The sequence below is a fragment of the Rhinolophus sinicus genome, chromosome 13 (assembly GCF_057876585.1).
Source record: "Rhinolophus sinicus isolate RSI-liver-muscle chromosome 13, RSI-T2T, whole genome shotgun sequence".
Taxonomy (NCBI): Eukaryota; Metazoa; Chordata; class Mammalia; order Chiroptera; family Rhinolophidae; genus Rhinolophus; species Rhinolophus sinicus.
The window spans coordinates 55,998,925-56,013,272 of NC_142513.1; the positions used below are offsets into that span (position 1 = coordinate 55,998,925).

General features: G+C 49.4%; 1 protein-coding gene across 2 annotated transcripts in view; it reads right to left on the reverse strand.

Annotated features, from left to right (window-relative positions):
- SLCO3A1 (solute carrier organic anion transporter family member 3A1) overlaps nt 1-14,348 on the reverse strand; it is a 255,342-nt gene that overhangs the window by 202,890 nt on the left and 38,104 nt on the right. The gene's annotated exons all lie outside the window — the stretch shown is intronic.

Sequence of the window (14,348 nt, forward strand, 5' to 3'; positions counted from 1 at the left end):
TTCCCAGCGACTCACAAGTTTGTCTTGGTACCTGTTTCCAACCTGAAAGGTGCTGCCTCCTTACTCAGGAAGCACAGTGTCCCCTATCCCACAGCGAGTTAGTGCCCACGTGTCCTGTAAATGTCCAGAAGTGCAGTTTTAACACGCTATGTCCTATCTGTAAAGCACATGCTGGGAGGACATAAGAGCCTGGGGCTTTCTTCCCCGGAGGTAAGCAGGCCTCAAGAAAATACATTACAACAAAATGAAACAAAAACCTAGGTGGCAAAAGGGGCAAACAAGGAGACCTCATTAGGGTAACCGTTAGCTCTTCCCTTTCTTCTGGAACTGTCCAAACAATGCAGGTGTCCCTAGAGGCCAGCAGGTAAACACAGCCCTGATGTTCTATGCCCCGCAGCCCCCGCTAAGGGCCCCTGGATGGAACATCTTTATGACTTTCCCACCTTTGTGTTTTGCCTGCCTTATATTTGTTTAATAAATATTTACCGACTATCTGCTGCTGGCCTGATAATGCCTTAGGCACAAAAGACAGAAAAAAAACAAGGGAGAGATGACACCTGCCCTCAAGAGGCCACCTAGCAGAAAGATAGGCATGGACCCAAGTATGACAATAAAGCAACTGGATGTCATATTTACGATGTAAACATCACACTAGGGGTGTCAGGAGAGGCTTTATTTTCGGGCTTCTTGAGGTGGAGAGAAAATGCCAACGGCCTTCCTCTCCTATTTGCAGGTTCCACAGAAGGTATTAGGAGCAAGGCAAGAGTTCCTGTCATGGGAAATCTGACAGCTCTGGCTGGATGGGGAAAAACTCTTCAGCAAAGGAAACAGCGTGAGCAGAAGTCGGGTGGCATGATTTAATAGTGAAATGGAAAACAGGTGGAAAGGTGGGTTGTGGACAGAATATAAGGAGCCACAGATGCCATTCTAAAGGAACTAAACAATCCCGTGCAGTGTGGTGGGTACATCGTGCAAAGAGGACACCTGGCTTGAATCCCATCTATTATTTCCTTAATTAGCTGTGACTTTGGTCAAGTTATTTAGCCTGTCCAAGCCTTGATTGATTTCTGTGAAACAGGAGTAATATCTACCCAGCAGGATGGATGCAAAGTCCCTTCGCACAGAGGGGCCTCTCCCGACCTGGCAGGAAAGTAGGGAGAGGCAGTGAAGGAGAGGGGTGCAGAGCCAGGACTCTGGGGCCTGAAAGTCTGGGTCCACCCTGACTCTGTGACAAGTTACCCCACGCTATCACCTCCCCATATGTAAAATGGGGATACGAGTCCTACCTCTCGGGGCTGGTGCCAGGAATGCTAGGTGAGGGCTCCCTCTAACCATTACGATCATTTATCTGAGGGCATCGGGGAACAGGAAAGGCGTTATAAAGCAGAAGAGTGACACCAAGTGTGGCTGCAGTGTGGAGAATGGATGGTGGATGAGGGAAGAAATGAATGCCAGCAGAGAAAAGGGCTGCATTACTACTGAGAGGCGAGCGAAGGCCTGCGTCAATACAGTGGCAATGGAAATGAGCAGGAAGAGTTTAAAGCAGGGTAGAGGCGGAATTGCATCTCTGAGGAGACTGGGCTGCGTCTGCCCGTCCATTGGGTGGAAGCTGCTCAGAGAAGGGAGGAGGGAGCGTCCCGCGGATCTAGCCTTCCTCCAACGGTACAAACACACGCACTGTTGTCAGCACCCACGCGTCCACAACCTCCCTACAATGTGCACAGTGTGCGTGTAGGTGAGCAAACCTCTATTCTATTGGCCTTTGTGATAAAAAAGAACAGTAGCCCGCTGACTCCTCTTAGCCATACTTTCAACCGCACCCATTTAAACAGACCCCTTCACCCCGCGCCCCGCCCCCATGCTGCCTTCACATAGAAGCAGTTGGAAAGCACCAATAATTTCAGATGCTTGGTTCCCCTCCCCCACTACTTTCTCCCCGTTTCTGACCAATCGGTCCAGGAGCAGCCTGGCCCCGGGGTTCCGTTAAAGGTCCCTAGATGAGTGTGTGAACGGCACAGCGGTACCTCAGTGACACCTACTCCCGTGACTGTTCGTTCCTTCAGTATTTAAACCCGGGCACAGGCCCCGTCCGTGACCGACAAGACACCCGTGTACCCCTCTATTTCCCACTTTCCAATTCTGAGTCCGTTTCCCTTGTGCACCAAGCCAAGGCCAGCTCACAGCTGTCATCCCGTGTTACATGGTGACATGATTATTTTTCAAACACCACGTATTTGCAATTGTCGAGAAAAGAAATTGAATGAGTCATGGTCTCATTAACATAGTTTTCAAATACTCCCAAAGAAGTTCCTTCTGAAAAGTTTGGTGAACAAAAACAAAGGCTTCCCTGATTCACTTCTTTCCTTCAGAACACAAACAAGCATGATGGAATATGTGGTCTAACAGAGGCTTCTAGTAGGTAATGTAGCGGGGGAACCCCAAAGAAGGTAGCCTGACTGGCTGGGAGGTGGGGGGTTTCGGGCGTCACACAAGCCATTGTGCTGACTCTCGCGAGATGGCAGGAGGAGACCAGATGCAGAAAAGGGCACATCTGGGCTGGGTCCCCTGGGTGCCCCAGTGTCACCTCGAGCAGTCTGATGTGTCTGCAGCCTGGTGACGTCCACCGTGGGAGGAGAGGTCAGTGAAAGTCGGAGGGAGTGTGGGCAGGTGGGACGCTTGGAGCAGAAGCCCTATTTCACTTGTGCCATGAGGCGTAATGACATACAGGTTGGGCAGCATATCTGAAACGCGACAACCACTCTGTTTGAGCAGGTGTGTCCTGTCATAAAATATCACGCAGGAATGGACATTTATGATGACAGATAAGGGTGGTGGGGAGAATAGACAGCTGTGGGCAAAAGAAAAATAATCAGCTCTTTGAGCGAGAGCTGCCACCTGTGCCTGCAGCTCTCGTCCTGCTCTTGGTAGGGTGACCCGCAGGGGTGACAGGAAGTAGTCGCAGGGGCTTTTCACCCTTGACTCGGCCTCAGGGAGCCTGTTAGATCAACAAGTGAGCTACACAAACATTCTGAAAAGATGCTTTGTGGATCAAGCATATCAGAGGCTCATGTCTTCGCTCACTTCAAACACAATTTTGAGAAGAAGGACTAATGACGTGCGCAGGAGGCCATGAAACCCACTTGTGGCTTTGATGCGGCAACGAACAGTCCCGCCACGAGGAGGACGTGTGCTAAAGGGAACGGCTGTCTCTACTTAATGGGTAACAGGACCGACGGAAAACGTCGTGCTAATTAGAGATCAAGAAGCTGAAACCCGAGGAAGAAAAGGAAAGAGGAAGTGTCCTTGCCCTGTGCCAAGTGGATAGGAAGTTATTATTAAAATAATGTGATATTTACCAGGTTCCTACTACCACAATTAAAAAAGGGGGGCAGGGGGCTTGCATCTCAGAATCTCCTGGAGCCCTTGGTAAAGACAAAGATTCCCCAACCCTGACATGAGGCCGAGGGCCTGAGGTTTTATAAAGCTCCCGGGGTCTCTGATGCCCAGGGAGGGCTGAATCCCACACCCCTGGCATTCCAGGGGTCCACGTACTCACCACCTATCTAGAGCTGTGGTCTCATCCTCTGATGACCGCAAATCACCCAGAGGGTGTCAGCCTGCCGGGCTCCAAGATCAGACTGTCTGAATTGGACCGTCTGAGATGGGCCTGACTGCTGATAGTTCTAACAAGCTCCCGGGGACGCTGCTGCTGCAGATCGGGCGGCCATGCTTGGAGAACCACTGCTGCCCTGGACTCCCTCTCCCCAAGAAGCCCACCCCACTCAGGACTAAAGAGCCAGTATTTTAAGTTAGATACCAATCGAAATCACCCCGTCATTTCCAGTTCACAGAGACACGCGCTCCACGTAGGGGAAAGGTGAGCTGCCGTTCTGGAAGGCTCTTCAGTCTATGTCATCACAGACATCAGAAGACAGGACACACCAGAGACCGTGTGCAGGTCCAGGTGAGCCAGCCTGACCTTCCAAAAGGCCAAGGTCATCAGGAACGCAGTAAGAAGCCAAGTTCTCAGGAGCAGCCGCTAAAGGTCGGCACTGCTCTCGCAAGCCCTCCCAGTCTGTCCACTATCCTACTCTGCTTCGCCGAGTGCGGCCTGGACCTCACCTGGAATCACCTGGCAAGCTTCTGAAACACACCAGAGCTGTCTCCGCACTACCAGGACTCTGCTCTGATGTCAGCTGACAGCTGGGACGGGCATGAGTATTTTCAAAGCTCCCAGGGGCCTCTAATACACAGGCAGCAGAGAGAGGTGTGTGTGTGCAGGAAAGGACTGTAGCACACCGCAGAGGGGGTGTACACGTGTGAGCGGCTGCAGCAGTGCAATCTGGCCACACCCATGCGGCATGGGAGCCGGAGAGCAAGTTCAAATCTGGCTTCGACAACACTTGGCCAAGTCAATCGTCCTGAGCCTGTGCCCACATCTGGGCAGTGGGGACAGGACTTGCTTGAGTAAGTGTTACAAGCTCACACATCAGAGCAGCTGGCACATAGTAGGTGCACACAAAAGAGACGCCCTCATCACTGGTGTGCACGCTCTGTGTGACTTCCAGGTCGATTCCACACATAGCACCTGCTCCGTGGGAGACGCAAGAAACCTCACTACGACTGGGAGACAATGCCTGGCCTGTGGGAGCTTACGGCGTGGGGAGAGGTGAAAGACGCAATCAAACAACAACATAGCCTCCAACAGAGGGGCATATAGTAGAGTGGCAGAGGGCTCAAGGGAAGTAGAGCACACTGCACGTGGAGAAAAATATGTGTGGGATACAATCAGGATGAACTGGATTTTAACCGATTTGGGGGGAGCGTGGGGGTGCCAAGAGCAAAGACCAGTGGCGTGGGGAGGCTTGGCATGGCACGCAGAAAGTTCAGACCACCCCTGGGGAGAGGGCAGAGACCTTTTGGCCTCAGAGGAGGCATCTGAGATAAAACGGCCTTGGAGAGGAGCCGGGGACCTGCCCTTGACTTGGAGGTCACTGGGGAGCCAAGGGAAGCTCCTGAGCAGGAGCCATCCTTCAGCAGCGTTTCCCTGGCAGCGCTGCATGGTATGCAGAGGGGAGAAACTGCCCAGGCAGCTATTTCAACGGCCCTGGTGAGAAATGAGGCTTCAGCAAGCAGGCAAGCGCTGGCAGAACGGCAGAGACGGGCGTTGGTGTGAGAGCGGCCGCAGAAGTAAAACGCAGCAAAGCCCCAGCCTGACGGGAGGCCGGGGCAAGGAAGCGAGAGCCCAAAGGACCGTGGGGAGTCTCCCCCGACTCAGCCCAGAACCGTGTGAGGCCTCAGAGAGCTGGGGGGCTGAGAGCAGGGACTTCTGCTCTGCGGGGCTGGGGCACGACAGGCCAGCAGGCTGCCCCCGGGAAGCTGCAGGAAGCTGCACCCTCAAACCACACACCCAGCAGCCGGACCCTTATCAAGGAGCAGATGCGGAAACAGTCCAGGAGATGTCAACCTCACATGAGACTGTAGGCCCCACGTCCCGTCAGGGCTTCTGGAACAGGGACCGACTCGCTTTTTCTGTAAAGGGCCAGAGAGTAAATGTTTCAGGCTTCCAGGCCACATGGTCTCTCCTGGACCCAGGCTGGCACATCGCTGGCACACGTGCAAACGAGGGGCAGGGCTGTGTGCTCAGCAAAGCGTCATGAACATAAGCAGCGGGCTGGACTGGGCCCCAGGCCCCACAGCGCCAGACTCTGCCAATCCAGTTTGGGAAATCACGTCCTTCCTGTGTCTGTAATAAAAACGCTGGCCATGGACGGCAGGCTTGTGAAACACCCTATTGCTGACACACACGTCACGCCAGCCACCACTTGAATGCAAATTTGTTGGTTTGTTAGAGTCCAATGAAAATAACTTGCAAGCCCATTTCCGCTTCATGTCTGACGTGCCAAGGACATGTCCTCTTGCAGTAAAAGGGGACACGTCTTTGGGCTTCACCACCGAAGCCCAGACGAAGCAGCAGGGCAATTTCATCCAGGGAGCCCAGTCTGCGCTTTTGTTGCTGCTCTTTGGAGCAAGTTCTTCAGAGCACAGGGGAAGGAACACACAAGATATCCATGCACTTATGACTCCAGGATCCATAGGACCAGGTAACAGAAGGAAACACGGAAGCCCCTCCTGGTGACAAACAGATGGCCCGCCCACCTGACAGGTCAGCCAGGGAAGACAGACCTGTGCTCCGTGTTGCTTTATTTCTAATGGAATGATTTAGCCTCTATTACGACTACGGGACACATGGCTGTCACGTCACAACTGTTTTTGTTTTAAAGCAGAGTCAGAATTATGCGGAGTATGGCTAATTGAGGCGTAACTCCGGCCTCCAGCCCACACGAAAGGGATCGCGTATGTGAGGAGGCGCAGACGGAAAACAGGAGAGATTCTGAGGGCCACACACTCGCCGTGAACCTCAGGAGCCTATAATTCCCTTTTCTCGTGTGCGACACAGACAGAACAACTCTGCCCTCCCCGCTTGTCACAAGGTTCACGTGAGGGAGAAACGCTCTGTGCAACGTTCCTCACTGTGGCTGCAGTTATGCCTGGGTGGCGAATACGCAGTGGCCTCGCCTGTCCGTGCGGCAGTAGCCTGAGAAGCCGTAGCCCTGTCTCTCTGTACCTGGGTCTCTCACAGAAGCACTTCCTCAGAAGCATGTCCTCTCATCATCCTGAGAGGGAGAGGCTCAGCCGGCTTTCCTGAGAAAGGTCTCTGAGACTTGTCTCTGCCATTTCCTGCATCTTTCTCCACTTCAACATTTGCACCTTTCTCAAACTATTTTTTCCCTCTACATCCTGGTTCTTAGCTCCTTTCATCAATCTATCCTCCCAGGAACCCTCTTCCCTGAGTGGCCCTAAAGCACAGCGGAAGCGTATTTTTTATTATTCCTTATTTTTACTGAAACCATTGGTTCAATTAATTCTATGAGAAAGTGTTAACATGTCACGATTCTCTTCTCTAAAAGATCTCTAAATTTCACTGCTTCCTACTGACACATATCACTGTTGATTGTTCTCCATAGCTCAGTGGTCCATCACAGAGAAACAAAGATTTTCCGTCTCCGCTACATACAACTAATAGAATTTTCTTCCACTCAGTTACTGAGCTGTACATTTTTGCATCACAATTTTTTACATCAGGCTGACTATTACTAATAGTTTGTGTTTAGCACCATTCACACAACACCTTCAGACATTCTTTCAATTCAGTTTATGCGGTGCCAGGTCTCTTTTATAGAGAAACTTCAAGAACAACAGGAGTTAAATGATTCCCTCAGCATTCAACAAAAATTGTATAGAAGACCAGACACAGTCTTAACAAAGAGATTTCCACTGATAACAATTTCTGCGCACGCACGCGCACACACGCACACTCCCCAGGCAGAACTGTTTTCCCAGAATCAGGCATCTCTATGTGCCCTGGGGCCCAGGCTTAGTGTCACATGGATTGAAAAATCCCACACCGAGTATTTGGGACACTCCAGGAGCTAATTCAAGGACTGATGATGCTTTCAGCCTGCTCACGGTACAGTAGGGGCGGCAACTACGACAACAGGCGTTATTACAAAGGGTAGCAGTTCTCTCTCCCAGAATAGAGAGAAACACAGAATCCCCGCTTCTCTCAGGGAGGTGCCCTGACCCCGGTGGTGCAGGCTAATAATGGGCCCCCTCAGGTAAGCACAGGAAGCCCCAAGCAAACTGGTAACCAAACTTGCTGTTAGAAAACTATTAGTTATTGTTAAAAGTTAGGCAGGGAAGAAAAGAGTTATGAAAGCACATAGAATTCCTAAAACTCTGGGTTCAACAAAGGTAGGCATGTTTCTTTACTACAAGACTTACGAGAGATTTCCAAATGACAACATTCATTGTTAATCATTCACCAAAATATATATCATGTAGCATATCCTGAAACTCTCCTATGAAAATATTTGTTTAATACAAGCATCCCTTGGCAGGTGGGGGCCATATATATATATATACTTTCAGAAACACTAGGTTAAAACTGACATGACAAGTTTTTAATTAAGTACTAGGAAAAGCTCTGATTCTCATAGCAACTAATTTTATTGATTCTCTCAACCTAGCTAGCTCCAGCCAAATGCTGTGAAATGGTCTGATTATAGCTGCCTTTCCCTTTTCGCTTTGCTTACCAGGAACCTCAGATCCACCCCTACAGCTAGAAATGGTGTAGATGCCAGGGCTTCACATAAATATTTCATTTCTTCTTCTTCCTGATCTTCAAATTCTACATGTAATTCCACGGGAGTACAGCACTTTTAAACCACTTCTACCAGAGCAGGGCACAAAATCAGTACACACACATTCCTCAACAGCACAGCACCAGGCAGGTCGGGTTAGGTCCTAAACACCAAGTTAATCTACTGCCACTTAATTATATCCCCTCTCGGAAATGAACCCCACAAACAAGCTGATGAGAAAATAATATGGTTACCAAGCCTGTGCGTCCGGGTGTAAGGTAAACATAGATCAGAGGGAAACTGTCTGCTCCTGTGCAACATTAGAAGGCTGCCAGGACAGTGAGGACGCCTAGATGCGGGTGCCCTGCTCACCCTCCCTCCGTGCCCAGCAGCGTTACACTGACAGCTGCAGGGTCCCAAGCCCCAGACACCTGAGAGCCGCCCCGGCTCCATGTCCCACTGGCCTCTCCCTCCCCCTCTCCCCCCCCACCCTTTCAGACCCGCCTGTTTCAGTTCTGTTGCTCACGCCTCATCTCTGAAGTCTCCCAAATGAATCTGCTCTGGCCACTGTCCTCTCTCCTGTCTCACCTCATTCCATCCATCTTCACTTGATTCTCTGCTTAAATCTCTCCAGCAACGGCCACTGCCACCTGGAAAAGCCGGAGCTCCTTGTCTGGGGGTGACAGACCCACCGAGATCTGACCGCATTCTGCCTGTCACCTCCCTCCTGCAGCAATCCCACCGTGCACGTTCCTGCACTGGCCTACATCTCACCCCGCAGCCTTCAGATGGGCCGAAACGCCACCTGTCCCACCCCACGCACCTCGGCAACCCCCACTTATCTAGCAGCAGGCAGTTCAAACGCCACTTCCTCCGTGAGCCGTCCTGGATACACGGTACTTCATACGGACTGTCACACGGCTCTCCTCACTGTGGCACGTCTGGCGTCCCTCACAAAGGCTGAAAGCTCCCTGAAGGCAAGGGCTGTCTTATCATGTCTGCAGTCCTGCTCTCAAGCCCAGACCGGGACACGTGGTGGCTAAGCCAGGTCACTGCATACAGCTGTGCGGGACGCACACGTTCCTGCCCAGAGGCATCTCACCGAGGTGGTCGGCGGGAACTGAATTCAGCCCACACTCCTTTAGCACAGCTGTGTCCCCTGGAGGGTGAAGGACCACTTCCCACCGGCACCAGGGCTCTGTAGTGATCACACACTAAAATCCCATACTCCCCAAGTACGTAAACAGGCTTCCCGGTAAACTGCTCTGTCCACTCTGGGAGGGCGCCTGATGCAAGGGACCTTCGGAAATGGTGGCAACTGAGCTAGATGCACTGCTTGAGAACACCAGTGGGCAGAGCTGGAAGGGATCTCGACATGGAGTGTGAGGCAGCTCCCGGGGCGGGCAGGAAAAACACATGCGCGCCCGAGACTAAGACTGGCCAACGTTTGGCCTCAACAAGGAGCACAGCCATCTGTTCCCCAGCCCCCCCGCCGTCTTTCCTCCTCTCGCCTGTGGTTACCCTGCGCGCTGCCCTCATTTCCTCTGAGTGACAAGCATCGCTCAGTAAAGATTATCTGAAGGTCAGGGCAGCTGATGCCGTGCAAGGCACCAGGCCAAGAAGAGGGGGACTAACGTCCCAAATTAAAACAATAGTCCCTGCCCTCGCTGAACTAATAATAAGAGCTAATATTTTATAGCATTTACACTGCACCAAGCACCGCTCCTATCACTCTATGTATATCCATTTAATTCTTACAACAACACCAATAGCTAGGTACTATTATTATGCCCATTTTACAGGTGAAGAAACTGAGGCCCGGAGGTTGAGTAACTTGACTAAGGTCTTGCAAGGAACAGATGGCAGGGCCAAGGTTTAAGCACAGGCAATCTGGCATCAGAGTCCATACTCTTAATTGCCACATAGTTTTTCCTCTCTGCAAGATGGGGAGAAATAAGGGGACTGGAACGGCAGTGTGAGAAGCTTGACAAAGCCTCTCCTCCAAGAACAATGATAAAACTGTCAAAAACAACCATTTCTAGACTCCGGAAATTGATTAAAACATACAACATACTGAGGAGCACTTATTCATGAAAAACTTCTGAATCTGTGTTAAGCACAGTGGGAATTTGGGTTCTGTTCTTCCCTCTCATGCCCCTCCCATGTTGGTTGGCACAGTCGTTTTTCCAGGTGGGCTGGCCACACAGACCGGCAGCCGGGTATTTGGAAGGAGTCCAGCTGATTTGAAGTGGAACGTGAAAAACCCACAATGAAGGCAAAATAGAGAGATTCCTAGATAATCAAAGATGGAGAATTCATTGCTAACAGATCTTCCTTGCAAGAAATACTGAAGGAATTCCTTCAGGTAGAAAGGAAATCATACCACATAGTAACTTGAATATACACATAAATATACATTAAGAAATAAAGAACACCAGAAAAGTTACATGTGTGGGTAAATACAAAAGGTTGTATAAATGTTTCCTCTTAACTTCTTTAAAATGCATAGGATTGCATAAAACATTGACACTGCATTGTTCAATGCAGAACACATACAGATGTAATATATATGACAATAGCACAAAGGACGGGGGCAGAAATGGAGCTGTATTGGGGCAAAGTTTCCATATTTTACAGGACTTAAGTTAGTGCTGATCTGAAGTGGCCTGTGATAACTTAAGATGCACATTACAGATGCAATCACTAAGAAAATAATGCAAAACATGGGAAGAATGAACTAAAATGAAACATGAGAAACTTCTCTATTTAACACAGAGAAGGCAATAAAGAAGGAACACGGGAACAAAAAAGACATGAGACATAAAACAAATTACAAAATGACAAATGTAAATCCAACCACATCAACCTCATAACAGAGCCCCCAAATATATGAAGTGAAAATTGACAAAATGAAAGGAGAAATAAACTCAATGATAATAACAGAAGCTGTTACTATCTCACTCAATAATTGATAACACAGCTAGACAGACAATCAGCAAGGACAAAGATGGCTTGAATAACACTTTCTACCAACTCTAAAACTCAAAACTAAAATGACAAACAACCCGATTTTAAAAATAGGCAAGTAGGGGCTGGCCCGGTGGCTCACAGGCGGTTGGAGCTCCGTGCTCCTAACTCCGAAGGCTGCGGTCTGATTCCCACCTGGGCCAGTGGGCTCTCAGCCACAAGGTTGCCAGTTCAATTCCTCGAGTCCCACAAGGGATGGTGGGCAGCGCCCCGTGCAACTAAGATTGAACACGGCACCTTGAGCTGAGCTGCCGCTGAGCTCCCGGATGGCTCAGTTGGTTGGAGCGCATCCTCTCAACCACAAGGTTGCCATTTCGACTCCCACAAGGGATGGTGGGCTGTGCCCCCTGCAACTAGCAACGGCGACTGGACCTGGAGCTGAGCTGCGCCTTCCACAACTAAGACTGAAAGGACAACTTGACTTGGAAAAAAAGTTCTGGAAGTACACACTGTTCCCCAATAAAGTCCTGTTCCCCTTCCCCAAAAAAAAAATCTTTTAAAAAATAGGCACGTAGTTTGAATAGACATTTTACTAAGGAAGACATACAAATGTCTAACAAGGATTTGAAAAGGTGCTTAGCACTAGTGTTTAGGAAAATGCAAATAAAAATCACAAGGTCACACTGCCCGCCTACTAGGATGGGTATAATAAAAAAACAAAGACAATACCAGGTAGTCATGTGGGTGTGGTGAAACAGTCATACACTGCTGGTAGGAATGTAAATGATGAAATGGCCACAGCCACTTTGGAAAACAGCTGGGCAGTTTTAAAAGGATGTAAATAAACGTATATAGAGTTATCACATGACCCAGCAATTCCACCCCTAATCTACCCTATAGAATCGAAAATATGTATCTACACAAAGACTGCAAATACCAACAGCATTCGTAATAACCCCAAATTGGAGACAACCCACATGCCCACCTATGATCAATGGACAAACAGGACATGGTATAGCCATAAATCCCATCGTAATCCAATCCAGTTAATCTAATACCTACTCAATTCCAATACCAAGGAATAGTAGTCAGCAATGAAACGGAACAAACTGCCAATGCAAGCTACAACACAGATCAACCTCAAATAGATTATGCTAATTGAAAGAAACCAGATGTGCAAGACTATAAACTGTATTATTTCCTTCCTAGGAAATGCCCAGAACAGGCAGATCTATAAAGAAAGGAGGCAGGTTGTCTGGAACTGGGGCTGGCGGGGGGCCTGACTGCAAATAGGCAAGAGCAAACTCTCTGGACGGATGGAAATATTTTAAAATTGCACTGTAGTGGTGACTGCACAACTCTGTACATTTCCTAAAAATCGTTTCATTATAGCCTTAGAATGGATAGATTTTTCTTACATAAATCATATCTCAATAAAACAAAACAAAAAGACAATGTGGACACACAGCCAAAATGTAAGGAAGGCAGAATGCAGTAAGTGCAACAAGAAATCGTGGGAGGGCTGGGAGGTTCGTAAACGGTTTCCTGTAAGGAGAATCACTGGAAATAAGTCTTAAAGCACAAGTCGGATGCTGATAGGTTTAAGATGAAAGCAAGGGGAGTCCGAGTGGAGACAGTGCAATACGCAAATGCATGGAGGCGGGAAAGGCGGGTATGTTTGGTGAACTACGTACCATCCAGTGTGGGGACGCACACAGGTGAGGAGGTGGGAACAGAAAGGGCTACAAAACAGTCTCGCTTTCTGGCCCCGGGGCAGCTCCCAACCTAAGCCACTTCCTCTCCTTGTTCTACAGTGGTTGTGGACTGACTGTTGGTCTGGACCTCCAGAAGATTCTAGAAGATTCTGGGGTACACACGGGGTAGGGCCGAGGAGCTGCTATTTTGAAATCTCTCTGAGAGATTCAGATGCTGTTTCAAGTTAACGGATGGCTTTCCCAGAGGTTTCTGAGCAGCCATTCATCTGGAAACACACCGCCTTTCCCTCCTTCTAGAACTGAACCTGGAGACGTCTTCCCCATCAATAGAGAGTGAAGGGTTTCCTTTTAGGCATTATTTTGTGTGTATGTGAATGGAAAATATGAGGCAAAAAATGAGAGTCAAATTCTAGAGCAGTGTTTTTCAAGCCCCTTTTTATTATCAGCCCTCCAAGAACCTTTTTAGACATTTCTTCCTAATTGCCGTCTAAGAAATTTTAATACCACAGACATACTGTGTATGTTTATATACTGTACGTATATCTATGATTTATACATAAAAAGAGTAAGGTTTTGTGGCTCTGTCCCACCCACAGGAAGCAACTTTCCCTCCGCTAGGGGTGCCATCGCACCCACTGAGACGGCAGGCCCTGGGGTCTCATGGTGAAAGGGAGGAGGAGATGACCCCGACCCACAAGTACAATGTCAGCACGTTGTGTATCTAAAAGTTAAATTCCTTTAGGGGACTTTTTCCCGGATCAATTAGAAATGACAAGTGCTGCAGCCTTCTTGACCCCTCCAGAAGGACCCAATGGCTCTGGAGGCCAGAGAGTAACAGATCCAGGCCAGACAAAGAACAATTACGGAAATGAGATGCTTTTGTATCCAGAGACACACTGCTTGGGGAAACAGCATAGACAGGCAGGTTTACGATGGTATTAAAATATTGCCCCAAAAAAGGCGTTCTCTGGAAAGACAGAGCTCCAGCTTCTAGAATGGTAGCATTTGCCTCTCCAGTTGGGCATCCAGAGCAGAGTGCATTCTTCAGCTCGGTAAGAAGGTGGCCATTGCCTAACTCGGGACCAGACGGCCTGTTGCTTTGCACGGGTGACCTGGCACCATGGCCTGTTCTGGAGCAGGGCACTGGGTGTGTGATGGACGGTCAGCGGACGCAGCCCCTGGGAACGGTGCAGCCCTATCCTGTTAACTGGGTCGCGTTATCTCCCTTTGACTTCATGCTCAGAAAATAAGATGTGTTGAAACAGACACCTTCACACAAGCTGAGGGCACCAGAAACAAGCCATGTGCTTGTGCTGTCTGCATCTCGTTCAGGGTCTGCTCAGAAAACGGTGTCTCAAGAGCAAAGACTCCCTCTCATGCTCAAAGCTCCTGCCCCGCCCCCTGCCCCATGGTGACATGTCATCCACTGCAGGATGCCTGGGCAGGTCAGAAAACAGGCGAG